The following is a 16,367-nucleotide window of genomic DNA, read 5'->3' on the forward strand; positions in this document are numbered from 1 at the left end:
GATGTATTTGACCTCTTTTATTTGTTTCCCCTTGGCAGTGATCAAGTTCCAATATATTACTTCATTGAATTTTAAAAATGAGAATTTATGCAGTTATTTTCCCCTGTATATACACATTTCTGGCATAATTATGGCTGGATACTCAAAGTTCAGGCTGGTTCTCTGACAAGGACCTCGTTTTTAAACATAGGCCATAAATGTGTTTTTTTTCCTTTTTATCCAATCAAAACCAACCTTCGTCAGCTGGTTGGAATATTCAACTCTGTCCATGTTTTAGTCATCTGAACCAAACTGTCTCCTTAGGTGAAATAAAGTACATCCTATTGTTCTGAAACAGCTGAAATACCATCCAGGCTATGATGAGCTGAACGGTACTAGTAAACCTGTCCCAGTCCCCCCCATTGAAGCCAGTTTAACATCTGCAAGGCTGCTGACATAGAACGACGCCTCCGCTCCAAAGACAGCATCTTCAAAAGCCCACCTCAAACTTGCAGCTTCCTACAATGGCATCAAAATACTGCCTAGAGAACAGTTTTAGATTCAGACGAGACAAAGACTGAGCCGTTTTTGCTACGTTGACAACAAGCGTGTTGAAGACATAAAGATGAGGCTTTCAGACCTAAAAGTACTCTACCGACTGTAGCACAAAGTTGAGCTATTTTGTGCAAATCCATCATAAAACCTAAGATTGAAAAACAAACAAATGTAAACAAATACATAAAATAACAAAGGAGGTGGGGGTATAGTTGGACTCCCAGTAATGCTAAAAACTGAAATCCTTCCACTTTAGTTTCCAGCAGACAGCTGTAGGTTTGGGGACTATCCCTTACTTTCATTTATCTCCATGAGCAGCCCCAGATCATTGTGCTGCCTTCTCAAGCTTACGCTGTGAGTATACTGGTCTGTTTGCAGTATGGAGCCCTCTCTCTGTGGCAGTCTTGTCCAACTGGCTAAGAGTTTTTAGCAGCAGAAGAACACAATTGACACCAAGCAGAAATTCCTGCAGCTCCTTGGTGAGGGTCGCTTTGCCGCCTGCCTGACCAAATTAGGCATATATCACTGCTGTCCCATATTTTATAGAATAATTTGGCACTGCCTTCACTGTGCCATGGCACTTATTTAATTCAAGGGGCTTTTTCCTCCAGTATATGGGCTTGTTTTTCACTGGGTTGGATATACAGTATGTAAAACTGTGTGTGGAGATGCTTTGAAACAATTAGTCATAGTCTCCTTATTTTACAAAACAAAGAGATGTGTAACCCTCTTACACATCTCGTGTGAGTCTCCTGCTTTTCCTCGCTGTGTCACATCCCCGGGGGGTTGTGCGTGAGTTGCCTCCTCTGCTTCCAGGTTGAAACTGGAATGTGTGTCCGTGCGGCAGGAGCTCGTTTGGACCAATTAGGAGGAGCATGAGGAGGACTGGATCCCCCCTAGGCAGATTCCAGATAGTTGTCTCTCCCAGAGCGGTAATCTGCCTACAGTATTGTTTGTGTTTCGTTCACTCTCCGGTTCCTTCGCCCATCCCCTGTGTTCTCTCCCCTGGAGTAAGAAAACAATCGGTGGCAGAAACCGCTCCACACACACCACGACCTGTCAGCCTCCCTCTGGCCACACACATCTCCTTCCAGACGGGCAGAGTTGTCCACAGGAGCCTTTGACACTGGTCACTCTAAACAAGGTGACAGTTTTAACCGTGCCACTCTTTTAAAGTGCAGCTCTCCTTTTTCAGCTGGATGTATTCATCTGTGACCGCTCTGGCTTTCTAAAAAAATGAATGAAAAACAGCAACAACACAGCAGGCCTTTTTCCAGGCTCCTTGCGCAACGATCAGTATTCTCGCCAGCCAGAGTAGTGGTTCCAGATGAGGAAAAAGGCACGCACCTCTCATGAGGCCATAACGAGACATCGCTGGGAACGTGAGAAAAGCCGGACGTTCCCCGGGCTTGAGTTGAATTGCTGAATGTGTTTGTGTTGCTGTCTAAGCAGTGGCGGTTCTAGACCAAATTTACCAGGGGGGCCAAGGTGGGGCCAGTGTTTTTTCACAGGGGCACAAAAAAAATTAAAAAAACAATAAAATGGCAATATTGAACTGTGTTATAATATTAAGTGAGCCACTTGTGGCTCTGGAACTGCAGGTTTCAGACCCCTGATCTAGCAGTTGAAAACTTTCCCCCGAGATCAATACAGCTAAAGCTAAACGTGAAACATCTTAAGTTTTAAATTCTTTTTAGAATAAAACTGTTTAGGTAAAAAATAATAATATTTGTCAAAGTGACCAATCAGTTATGGTTTCTTTGCCATTGCAAATAATTATTCAAGACTCCTGACAGTGTCTTCAGCTACAATGAGAGAGGAGAAAGTAAAAGAGCTCCTGAAAATTGGGCGGATCAGCTTAAGGTGCTCAGTAAAAAAATCTTTTACAAAAAAATCAGAATATGAAGTTTTGTGGATTGCCACAGATTACAGATTATGTTTCCTGCTCCAAAAATGTGACTGTATGTACAGATGTATTTCTAAGATTTAAAAAAAAATTTGCTGGTGGATCCACACGTCTCATCTAACAGCGGTACTTGTCTGCACAGCGTGGAGTTATTGACATCTCTGCTTGGAGAAGTTCATCCTCCTGATGCCTTGAGGACAGAAGCTGTTCCTCAGTCTTGATGTTTCACACATCTGACTCTACCTGATTATGTGAGACTGAGAAGTCTCTGCTGAGCAGGAGTGTGATCGCAGATACCAGGGCTGCTTGTTCACACGTCGGCATGTTGCTGTGATATTAGAAGGTGGGTTTTTTTTTGCAATTATGTGGCACGCTAATTAGTGCATATACCTGACGTCATTGCTCTGTGGTATATCTGGGTTTCAAAATGTTAGACTGTGACAAAATATAGTAAAGAACAAGTGACTCTTTGATTATATTTGAAGATATTGAAAAGTACATGACCAAACTACAATGAAATAAGTCACCCGGTGCTAATGGTCTTATATATATATTTTGTTATGTATGGGTTAAATTTAATGATAAAGGAAACTTTAACAAACTTATTGCTGGTTGTGCTGTTAAAAACACAAGATAGATGAAACTGCTAGGGTTGGACGATAATTCAATTATATATATATATATATATATATATATATATATATATATATATATATATATATATATATATATTAGTTTATAATATCACTCTTATTTTGTCACCATATGCATCTCAATAGATGTATATCGATGATAGAAAAAAAGGGTCAGTAAAATGTTCTATACAACTGTTCTCTTTCCTTTTGCATTCTAGCGTATCATGCAGGTTAATGTTACAGTCATTACATCCTTCCAACCAATCACAAACACAGGAACGCTCAGCCGCCAAGCTCCGCCCCCTTCAAAGAGCTCAGAGAGCACACGTTCAATTTTCTTTCTTAAAAACTTGCAGTTTTGGTACAAATTTGGTTGAATAAAGAGTTGAGTTTGAATTCAGTGTTTATGTGTTCTGTATCTAAAAAATAGGTCGCTAAGCAACAGCATAAAATGGTCAGGGCTGCACTCAAAGTATATGTTTTGAATTTGTTGATAAGTATCGATATCGATCAATATGATTTCTATCTTATCGATATGCTTTTTTTTCTATATCGTCCAGCACTACATTCTGCTTTTATACCTGGTAGACATTAAATCAATAATGCCAGACTTGATCTGCTGGATCCCTCTGATCTAATAGAGGGAGATCGCTTTGCTGTATGTTATTTCTGATATTTTCATTTTATTAAGCTTTTGATACTTTTGAACATACATTTATGTTCAGATCGCTGGCAGTGTTTGGCTTTGAAGAACGCTTCCATCCAGTGCGTATTTCAGGGATTAATGTTGCAAACAACAATATTGTAATTTCCCAATTTGGTCATGATACAGCCCTGTTTAAAAAGAATAAATGTGAAATGAAGAGATTCTCTGGTTTGACTTTGAACATAAATGGATGTGAATTACTTCCTAGTAAATTTTCTTTAGTAAGTACATTTTTCAAAGTTCCTATTAATGACAGTGTAAAATATCCACCAATCATAAAAATCCACCAATCATAACAATTAAAGAAGTTGTCTCTGTTACTGCCAGTTTTTCTCCTCATTCATTTATCTGGAATAATGAAAACATTAAGTATAAAAATATGACCCATTTTTATAGAAACTGAGTTGAACAGAGACCATATCTTGTTTGTCAATAGTTAAATCAAAAAGGCTGCTTGTTGTCATGCGCCAAGTACATCAATTTGTTCAGTTTAAAGTTTTAAACCAAAGAATATGCTATTGTTTTTGATGCAGTCCCCAGTGGTGCTCTGCAACCTCAAAGTCAGGATCACTCTGCTCCACGCTTTGATCCAAGGGCCATTTATATTGATTATGACTGTCCTTTTATTAGGAGGAAAACAACCAATAAAACCATAAAGAAATATTATTTTAAGAGACACTGTCTTTTCACCATCACCATCCTTTTATGTGTATTTTTTTATGTTCCAACAAATATTAGCTGGAAATGGACCCTGGTTGGTTCTCAGTAATTTATAATTGCTATCCAATAAAAACAAATAAACAGATAAAAAAATAAACCATTAAACCTCAGCCCTTGCTTATGGTAACTTCTCTTGAATTTGTGCTCAAAATAACATGCTGGGAATCTAATTCTGTTTATTTCAGCGATTAAATACTCCATTTAAACGTAGACATGTGTGGAATCCACAGAAATGTCAGATTGTTTGAAATCAATTAATATAATGATTACTTAAATAGCTTGTAATTGCTAAAGAGTGATGTTCCTCTCCCAGTTCTGGGGGTTGGAGCAGGCTTGGGTTTAAGAGCATTTTAGTTTAAAAAAAAAAAATGAAAGTGTATGTCACCCCATAAATATATATATATATATTTTTTTTGCAGATAAACTGTATAAACTGGGTCTATGAGTGTTACTTTAATGTTACTGTGCAATTTTTTACATTTTCATGTGAGCCTTTTCAATTCTGCAATATTCTTAAAACCATTTTAGTGCTGCTCCCTTAGGGTTGAACGGTGGTTATTGGAGTTTAATTTTCCAATGGATTCAAATGGTGCAGGTGTTCATCATTATTAACCTGGCCAGCCAGATTAACAATGTGTAGCACTTTACATTCTGCACATTATCAATCTGGAATTACTTCCATCCAATCCGTTCGAGGAAAGGAGGGACATTACGAGCTGATTGAGCGAAGCGACACCTAGTGTCCGCCTACCAAAGGTTGATTATAGCCAATCCCGGTATCAAATTAAAATGTAAGCAGCTGTCATGTTTATCTTAGCTTTGCTGTGGACTCGGCAGCTCTTGCTTTCATTACAGCTGGTATGTCCCGCCTTAAACCAACTACCAGAGTCACTCAGCTTCAAAATGTCAAATTTAGCTAGCTGCGGCTTAATCTTGTCCTGACCACATCCCCACACGTAACCCCGCCCCCTCAGGATCTCTTGCCACCGCGGTTACATCCGGGAGAGTTACACTTTAAACTGTCTTTTGACCCTATGTGTCTTTTCAAAATATTTATTTTTTATTTTTATTTTATTTTTATTTTTTTACAGTATTTCGTCACATTTATAGTGTTAGAAGGATAAAGAACTGTCATAACAGCTAAAAGGTAATAAATATTGTGCTTATTTTTACCTTTCCTCTTCTGGATCCGAAGAGATGAGTCTGAAAAAGGGCGATTTCTCTAGAAAGCTAGATGGAACCAATAAGATGACGAAGGACACGACTAAACTTTTGCAATTTGTCTTAATATTTATTCATAGCTGGCCAGTTCAAAAGGGAATTAGCGGAGACTTTGTTCATTTGTCTGACTTAAAGGAATGGGCACATTTCTTTGGGTCAAATTACTGGGTAGCAGAAAGATGAGTTTGCTCTGCCCCTGTTAAAGATGGGGGAGAAGTTGCTTCACGCGTGCCGTTGTTCAGGCACCTATAGGTGCGACCTTCACTGCTTTTCACATGATCACAGCCCAGCCACATTGGATGCAAAACTCAGGGCTGCTCGACAACCTCAAACGTTGCCAGATGGAGCTCAAACCTCAGGAGACATTCTTGGTGTATTCTGAGAGGAGACCCTGAATATCAAACTATAGCTCTATTGAGCAGCTTTTAGCAATATGAAAGTCCTCTTAAAATTACTTCTGTCCCAAAATATTGACGCTACAGACAAAACGTTTGATGCACAAAATATTACTACCTCACATCTTGTATCTACAGCATGATTAAAAGTTACAGCAGCAATAGGTTTATTAGTTATTACTTCTCCCATTCAAACTAAAATACCAACTCAGTTCATCACTTAAAGGAGCTATAAATAAGATATTTACTGTAAAATCAACCTAAATCCTTCTCATTTGTCACCCAGGATAGAAGTAACATTCCCTATAACCAATCGGTCCTCTCCATCAACAATGTTGTAGTCATGTTTTTCTCCTTTCAAACCTAGAGGTTGCAGTCCGGAACTACTTCAGTGCAGGGTGTAGCTCATGTTTACTTCCTGGTTCCTCAGCTAATCATACAAGCGTTCCCAGGGTTCCAAAACAGAGAGCAGCATTAGGTTTTTTTTTTGGTTTTTTTCATACTTTCATTAAGAAGTAATGCACATTACAACAATAGAGATGTGTATCCATATGTACATCCTTTTCACATAGGGTATTATAGCAAGTAACCATATGTACATGTTGGCACCATAAAGGTGCTGTGCATCTCTAAGACTTGAGAACAAGGGATATAGCCAAACTTCCAGGGTGTTTTTGTAAATTAATGGGTACAGCAATTGGTATTTTAACTTGGCAAAAGAGCAGCAGCCTGCTAACATGGAAGCCACTAGGAAAAGCAGACCAGAAATAGAACAGATTATAACATTATATACCTGTGGAAGTAGAAATTCAGTGAAAAAAGCCAGGTCTCACTGAAAGACAATGTGTACGTGTCGTTCTGATTTTAACCCCTAGGTTTCATTAGTACTTATTTTTCCTTTAATCAGAGTTCTTACATTAACATTAACTCACCAGACAGGTCATCGATGAAGTTATGGAAGTTGAGATTAATTAATAAGAAGTCTCTTACATGCAAAACCCCCTCGACACTTGGGTGAGACAGCTGAGGCTGGAAGAAAATCACAAGAGCCAAACTGCTCAGCATTACAGCGCAACTGAAACACTCCCATTGCTTTCTCCAGATTTGTCTCCTGAGGATCCTAATGAGTCTTTAATCTGGGGGGGGGGGGCATAATGAAGCCTCAGAATAGCCAAAACAAGCAGGATGTGCTTGGCTATTATATGTGTATCTGGGTCCAAGGGAGAGTGGCAACATAATCATAAAACAGTTTTCAGGGATTTTCAAAAAGCAATGTTCATATGACTGGGAGAGACACTGAATAATTTACCATCCTCTGGGTTTATGTCGTTTTTTCCTTTTTTTGTTACTGTGCCGACATGCGGTCACGTCTTGGAACACTGTGCAAATGGAAAAGATGTTCCCACTAAGTTGTCGAGCCAATAGGAGTTTGCCCACAGTAAGCCTGGCAACCTTTGCTGTTTGGTCTGCACCAGCTGGTAGGAAAGAAAAGAAAGCCGGCAGTTATAACAGACTGCATACTTTCTGCAAAAAACTGGGAAACTTATTTTGCTGATACTGTTCTGAGAATGAATTTTAAAACATAGGAAATCTTTGCCTTTTTTTTTTTTTTTAGGCAAAAAAACTGGAACAGCTTAATCATCTTCAGACTGGAGGGTGGACAACCATTCCTCACCACAGCTTAACTAACTAACTAACTAACTAACTAACTAATATATTAGAGTTTTACATCTATTGTCTACATGAAGTCAATAAATAAATATAAAAACAATCTGATACATAAATTAACAGAGGAACAGAATTTGCGCTGTCCGAATGACTTATCTGTCCATCCGTCCATGGCCAATGTAATAGTGCAATAAGACTCCAGGCCAGCAGGGGGTGACGAAGGCAAGGTAAGGCAAGTTTATTTATATAACACTTTTCACCAGCAAGATGATTCAAAGTGCTTTACAGAAAAACATGACATGGGAAAAACATAGGAATAAGCTAAGTAAATCATTGACTAGACTTCTTTCATACATTAACAAACATACTGAAAGGCTTAGTTGTTTCTGTTAATAAAAACAAATAAGTTAAGTATATTCTTGGGGATTTCTGATCTAAAGTAATTTTGTCCCACCTTTTCTAAGCTACAACTTGAATAACTTCTTTTGTTTCATTGTTTCATCGAGGAAGAGACAGTCTACAGATGAAAATATTTCTAATTTGTATCCGCCGATGATGCACGAACCTACATTTCAATTTGTGATAAAGTTTTATGAACAAATGTAGAAAAATAAACATTTTATTCATCAACATTCTCTTTAGATTTTAAAACAAATGACACACGTGTGTCAACAGTCACTGTTTGGTATCGGTTTTGCCACTTGTGTCTGTGCTGAATTGACATCTCATGAACATAGCTTCAAATGAATCAATGTCTTTTTTCCATGTGTGCTTGGAAGTGCAAAAATTGTCCCCTCCCTTTCTTGACTCTACTGACAAAACATTTTACGGCAGACTGTTATGTGTAAAACGTTCAAACAATCAATTTCTGGCAAATTGACAGATGCAATTATTGATGCTGGCATTGATTGGTGGGGAAGTGGGCCTAAGTGGAAGCGGGGCCCCAAATCAAATTCTTCCCAAGTTCCCATCAATTGTTGCACCAGCCCTGGGTCAGATGAGACCCAAACGAAACCTGTTGACTGACATGCAAAAGAAATTTATGAAGGAAAACTAACATGATTACACTTGAAATTGAATTTTATTGATCTCACAATGGAGAAATTCACTTCTCCATTTTAACCCATCCCCTCGGGGAGCAGTGGGCTGCCACTGTGCGGCGCCCGGGAAGCAATCCAGGGTTGAGGATTTTGCTCAGGGAGCCAGGGTGCAGGCTGTGGGGATTGGACCGGGTACTTGCAACCTTTCTCAGAGCGCAAACACACTGCTCTAACCACTGATGGCTGCAGCATCATGCTGCGGGGATGGGAAAATTTGTCAGATTGTGGGAAGAGGGATTGATTAAATGCAAGACAATCCTAGAAGAAATCCTGTCATGTGCTGCAGAAACTCTAGACTGGAGCAGAGGTTCACCTTCCAGCAGCACAACAACCCCGACCATGCAGCTATGGCTACTATGGTAAGGTTTAGAGCAAAGCACATTAACATTTTAGAATGGCTCAGTTAGAGCTGTTGACTTGATGATTATAATCCAATCTGGCTGATTCTATTTCGCAATTTTCCCCCCCAAAAGATCCAGTTTCTAGATGTGCACAGCTGATGGCAATAAACCTTAAAAGATCTAAAGCTGTTATTCTAGTCCGGAGCGGTACGAGAACATATTGATTTAGAAGGATTGAATGAAAATGTACACCACACTTTACAGATTTGTAATTGTAAAGAACTCCTTCCACCTCACCGCTGTGCCGTTTATGTGGGTCTATCACAAATAATCCCAATAAAATGCCTCATAATCTGATAAAAAGTGAAAAACCTAAATGTGTGTGAGAGAAGAGGACTGTGGGAAACGAGATTGTGCCTAAAAGCAACACTTAAAGAACATCTGACAGAACCCCGCACAAGGACAGACAAGAGAAAAGAAAGAAGGGCTGACAGAAAAGAGAGAAATCCAAGAACTATCCATTGTAATGGAGGATAAAAATAATAATAACAAAATAATAAAAATAATCATGGTGTTTCTCAATGTAGCGTTGCATTAGGTGGCTTTAGGTGGGCACTGTTTGTTCGTTTCCAGCAGGACGTGTCAGCCTTCTTATCAACAGCTATCTTGTGTAATAAGGAGGAGAGCTCCTGATGTGACCAACAGTATGCAACACACCTTCTGTGTTCTTTCCGGCGGGTTAATCTCTGTATCCCGGAGCTCCGCCCGTCTGCTTGGACTCACTCGAAGCAAACAATAGATGATGGTTTGCATTATGAGATTTCGCTATGTGGAAAATCCCCGGTGTGACAGATCGACTGAAAACAGAGGGAAAAAATGGTTAGCCGTGATTGGCATAGCAGCTAACGTACTTAAATAATGTATCTGGAAGAGTCTTTCACATTTCTGCATTTTAAATTCTTGAGGTCTCGCCCTGTCCTGTTCATTTTTCCTGGGCTCATCATTGGTTATGTTCTCTAGGTGTTGCTTTATTAATTCATTCCTTTTGGTTAGTTTCTTACTTAATTCTTGTATTATGCTTCCTGTGTATTCTATTTTTCCCCCCAGATCTGCATCAGATATTTAGTTTAGTTTTATCTCTGATCAACTCTGTGTTAATTAGCTGTCCTTCCTCAGTATCTCTGCTTACTCATGATAGCCCCTGATTGATTTACCCGTATTACATGTTAAACCACATTTGCCCACAGTACTGGTCTTCTCAATTCTTTACCGGTTTCTTCCATTGACTTAATGGTCTCCGTTTCCTTATTAAAAACCTGATCAGTTCCCCGCTCTGCCTTCGGTTTTGCCTGCATTTGGGTCCTTCCTAGACCAATTCAGGACAGGCCTCGTCATAGATTCTCACATTTAGGTGTGAACTTGGATTCGGCCATTTTAGTACATGGATATTCTCAATGTTGTCCTGCTGTAAGGCTAATTTCAAAGATTTAGTGCTGGCTTTTCTCTTCAAGTTTTAGAATAATAATATAAAAATTTAACAATAAAAACTCACTCTGTACAAACCAAGATTTTCTTCATTGTAGACCCTAAATTAAAAAAAATTCATTTTCTTTTTGGTATGGATGAATTCATATAGTTTATTTTTTGTTTTGGTACAAAAAACGTACAAATGAACAGAAGAGCAAAAGAAAAAGACGTTATTAAGATGTTGGTTGAAGATGCTAAGAAAGTGCCATCACAAACGACAATGGAAAACCTGTGGGCCGAACTGAAAAGGTGTGTATGAGCAAGACGGATTACAAATCCGACCGGTTGTGTCAGGAGGAGGACTGGGACTAAAACCATTTGAACAAATTGCTAAAGGCAACAGGACAATTTCAATAAGATGATTGGATAATAGCCAAATACTGTCTCTCTCTGTCTCTGTCTCTCTCTCTCACCGCTTGATAAGAAAAGGCTTAGTTTTGCTGCTGTTGACTCCTGAGCATCTTGTTTCAGTTAGCAGTGGAGAAAAAGCATGTCAGTCCTGTGTGAGTCAGCCTCTGTTTCATTGCCCTCACTCTGGCCCAGAGGCTATAATGAATTCCTGACAGTCAGTATTTGCACAACAAACTCTGACAACATGCACAAGCCTAAACTTGCATGCATCAAAGACTGACGATTATCAGCTCCAGCAAGCTGGCAGTAAGCTAGACTTCCCCTATTATCACTCGGCTATTCCATTGAGACTTGTGTCTGTGGGTGTGTGTGTGTGTGTGTGTGTCTGGAAAGTGTGTCTGGGATTTCTGGAAGTGTCTTTTTTTCAATGGATTAACAGTTGTGACCCTTGAAACATCAGCTGTTGTTCTCCCTGAACTACCGGATTCATCCAAAGCCTTAGGAAGCTGACGTTCAGCTCAATCTGCTTCAATCTAAACTATTCCATTGACGTTTAGGCCCGACGTCCCGCTGGACGGTACAATGTTCGCTTCAGTGTCAACACCATTAGAGGTTTTCTTCCAGAGAGGTCCTTGTCCTGTATTTGGATCCATCAATCTTCCCATCAACTGCGGCTTCGGTCCGTGCAGAAGAAAAGCGTCCCGGCAGCACGATGCCGCTGCCACCATGTTTCACTTGTCCTCGTGGATGGTTGGTTCATGGTGATGTGCCCCATGAAGCGTTTCACATGTAGGCCAACAAGTTTCAGTTTTTTTGGTCTCATCTGACCACAGCACCTTCTTCAAAATGTTTGCTGTGTCTCTGCATGGCTCTTAAAAAAAAAAAAAATTCTCCCAACAATTTCCTTTTTTCTAGACACTTTTCTGCAAAAGCTATATTTGTGGGTTGTGCTAACGACATTTTTCCCGTTGAGAGGTTACGTGCCTGAGGTGTGGAACGCTGCAGCTCCTCCAGAGAAATCCTCGGCTAGGTGACACGCTTGGGTTTTTAGTTGGACCCAAAAGCAGGCAGAGAGATGAAGTGATGACATTTAATGATGAAAAACGAGGACCTGCAATACCGGCACCTATAAACACAGGAGCGAGTAGTGTGAGTGTCACGGAAGAATACGGCAAAGAGCAATGAAGGAGCTTAAATACTGAGGTAGGGGTGGAAAATAACTTTGAACCAGATGAGCTAATCAGCTTTAACTGCTGTGGCAGGACGATAGTGGGGAAACTGAGGGAGGCGGACTTATTACACAAAGGGAGCAGAGCTAAGACTCAAAAGGAGCCACAAACATAAAGGAGAAAGACTAACACTGATCTGAGAGGACAAATCAAAGTGGTCAGAGAACCGAACACAAGAAACATCTAAGAAACGCAACAGAAAGGAAGGAAGTAGTACGGATAGGCCATGTTGGCAATAACCAACAACCCAGAAATGATCAGAAAGAGCAGCTGTATTCATGCTGAGATTAAATTACATGTCATGTCACTATTCATGCAACCTCAGGAGGCAACTCTTTACTTTGGATTTTATTTAGGGGCACCGCAGTAAAGAGGATTAATACAAATACATGCTGTATAGTTTTGATTTTTATTTATAAAACATTTTGAAAACCGTGCGCCATTTTCCTATGCCGTCACAGTTATGGAATATTTGGTTTTATGATCTCATAAAATCATACAATAAACATAAAAACGTGAAGAACTTCAAAGCATTGTAGTCCCATAGATGCACTCACAGATACTTATTGGATAACTATTTTTTTAGGTGCATCGTCTGTATTGTACATTTTAATCAATTTTTGGCACCTTCTTGTCTAGGAAATACGCAGAAATCCTGAATATTTAAACAGCTCAAAGTTTTAAGGATGTCTGCATGCTACCAAAAAGAAAATCCATTTATTTCTCCGGTCTTACTTCTTCCTAGCTGTTACTATGCAACCCTTTTCTGTTCAACCCACTTAAAGACAGAGGTCAGGGGTTACGGTCAAAACAGAAAGCCTTCATCTTCTAAAGATCTTTGCTTCAAGTGCGTACAGCAGAGTGCTCACACCCACCTACACACTGATAACTGCGACCCATCTAAACGTCTGCGCGCAGCTTTTTCTCTGTATCTGCTCTTTTTGGTGGTTTCTGGGAAAAGAAGTGAAATCGGTTCATCATGAACTGGTCTGCACCACTATGGGGATAAAAATGTATGCATTCATCACCGAGGTTCAGACTTTGACATGTATTTTAAAAAAACAGCATCTTTTCGTTCAATTTCCAGAGATTAAAGCTTCCAGAGTTGTGTGGTAGGAGTAGTATAGGACATACTCAGCTTTTTTGTTATACATTTCTGCATTTGAAATAAAACTGCTTTGATTAGAAAGCAGCTGAACATCTTCTCAAACCCTAATCATGCTCTGGGCAGGGAATTTATAATGACGCCTTTGAGTCGGCGGTATCATGAACCGATGCCGAAAACATAACACTATAAAAAATCCCTTTATCCTTTCTGCCATCAGGCTGATAAATATCCCAAAATGGGTATTTGGATGGTGTATGGGCAGGAAAACTGCAGGTAAACTATGAATTTACCTGTTAATGTTAACTATGATCTACTGCATTTCTGTTACCACCGACAGGTTGGAGGTGAAAATGAATCCCCTAGTATTTCAAAGAGTCCATGAGGATATATACATATATATATATATATATATATTTGGTCTTTTGGGCAAAATGCTTTAACAAACCTGGTCCTTAGGTTGCATAATGGTGGCTTTGCTCTGGTAAAGCTACTCCCCTGTTCCATAATCAACCTCCCAAGGAGGACATTTTAGATTTGGCTACTGGGGAATCATAAGTTACGTAAGCCATAATTGTTTCCCCCTGAGCAAACCTTTGTTTAAAAGACAGAAAAAGATGACGTTACCGTGGGGCTACACACTAAACTTTGCATGTAAAATGAAAGGAAAAAAGGGGTCTGCATAAAGATGTCTATCACTGAATGTGGCTAAAAAGCATTTAAGGACGATAAAAGAGGCCATCTTACTAACTTTACACACTAACTTTCAGCGCTTTTGTTAAGGCTAAATTTGAAACAGGCAAAAACATTTTTTTAGGCCAAATTTGGACGACGACAGGCCAACCCTCATGGATTTACAGTGTTTGGGAGCTTGTTGTTGTGCAAAGCTGGGCTCGGAAATCTTGGGCCAGATCTTTTTTTTTTTCTTTTCTTTTTTTTCTTGAAAGAATAACCAGGCAGTCTCTGGTTGTCCGCCTGAGCTAGGCGGTCTGAACTAGTTCAGAGTGACATCCACATCAGAGATCTTACATCCACATTGCAAAATCTGTAAGACGTGCTCCAAATGTCCTACGAGGTTTTGTTTTCGACCAATTGCTTTTTTTTTTAAGGGAAAGACTGCAGCTGGGATATTCTATCTGTTTTGTTTTTCATGCTGTTGTGCAGTTTGTGGTAAAAGCATTAGCTTGAGGCAGATGTCCACTCCTGGATACGGTGGAGGGACCCATGGTGCTGTGGGCCCATTTCAAGAGAACAGAGAGTAACAGACCTAGAACTCTGGAAGACCCATGGGGGGGACTCTTGCTCAATGGCTAGTTGTCTTCTCAATGTTGTGGATTTGATTCCAGCCCCCCCCCCCCCCTCCCACCCTTCCAATTTCAGTGAGCAAAGCACTTAAAACCTAGTCACCATCTGTATATTGTTATATGACGACTGGACAACCTTAAAATTCAAACCATTTCTCTGTCATTCTGGCAGTTAACAGAAGGAGGGGCCACACCAGGGATTTAGTTAAAACCAGTTGCTGCCACCGTGTTGACGGTTGAATTCATTTATTTAATGTAAATACGTAAGGATGAGTGAATGTCTCCTGTGTTGAAATGAAAAGGACTTTTGATCTCTTTTATTTTCCAGAAACCTGTTTGCGTGAGCACAGCCCCTCTTTGTTCACCGCCGACAGGAGGTTTGTCCCTCCGTCCGGATGAAGGGGGATATCGACAGAGGTGTCAGGCCGACTCGACATTCTTCTACCTCCCGGCACCCGCTAATCCTGACATCCCTACGCCCGCAGAGGGCTGCGTTGCCAGGTTCTGGAGGAACGGAAATGCAGCAACGCCGCACAGTGTTCAGGCTTCCCAACACAGCCGCCAGTGCTGACACCTCGGCACGGCTGCTGCTGCTGCTGCGCGCTCTTCTCCTCGCCTTGTCTGAATGTGTTGAGACTTTTTCCTTCCTGCTTTGGGGCGTCACCGTCTTTCCCAAAGATAAGAGCGACAGCGGAGCCGGGAGAGGCACGGGCCTGTCCATACGAATGAAGACTAATGTCTTCCAGCCTTCGGCCAGATGTGGCCCTGACTCCTTGCGCTTCTCCTTTTTTTTTGTACGCGCATGATGGACTGAGGGCAGATCTCATTAGCTGACGGTCTCTGGATGAAAGGACGGATGACCGGGAATAGGTGGCTCATGAGCACGATGAGATTAACCTCCGAGCCACGGCGATAAAAGGTGCGAGCGCCACTGCCGGAAGCCTGTTAGACTTTTCAAATTAACAGAGGGTATTTATATGCCTCTGATTAAATTCACAATGACAAGAACATGTTCGTGGGGGATAAAGGTCAGCGCCTCGCAAACATATTAGCACCCCCTGAACCTTTTTCCCCATTTGTCATTTTGCAACCACAGACGTCAATCGTCGGGATTTCATTAGAGGAGCAGCCCAGAGGGTCTGTGGTCACTGCAGAGGAGCTGCAAACATAGGTAGCTCAGGTGGGAGAAAAGCGTGGCAGCAGGGCAACTATTAGTCATGTAGTCCATAAACAGGGACATTAACAGAGTGGTGAGAGGGGAAAAAAAATTAACGGAAAACCACGACAGGTCCTGTTTGCAGTTTGACACGGCTAACACGTGGAAATAGGTGCTCTGGTCAGATCAGGCCAAACATTTAAATATTCATTAGGCCTATAAGCAAAACCTTGTTTGTAGCAGAAAGTTAACACTGCAGATCACCCTGAGCACATCTTTGCAAGCATGAAACGTGGCGAAGGCAGCATCATGCGGTGAGAATGCTTTTTTTTAATAGAAATTAATATTTCTGATCTGTAATGACGGGAAGCATGATTAAGCTAAAAGCCAGGCAAAAGAAAGAAGTCTTTTGGGGCAAAGACGCACCTTCGGCAACAATATTACCACTTTTTTTTTTTTTTTTTTTTTT

Source organism: Fundulus heteroclitus, chromosome 19, assembly GCF_011125445.2.
Source record: "Fundulus heteroclitus isolate FHET01 chromosome 19, MU-UCD_Fhet_4.1, whole genome shotgun sequence".
Classification (NCBI taxonomy): domain Eukaryota; kingdom Metazoa; phylum Chordata; class Actinopteri; order Cyprinodontiformes; family Fundulidae; genus Fundulus; species Fundulus heteroclitus.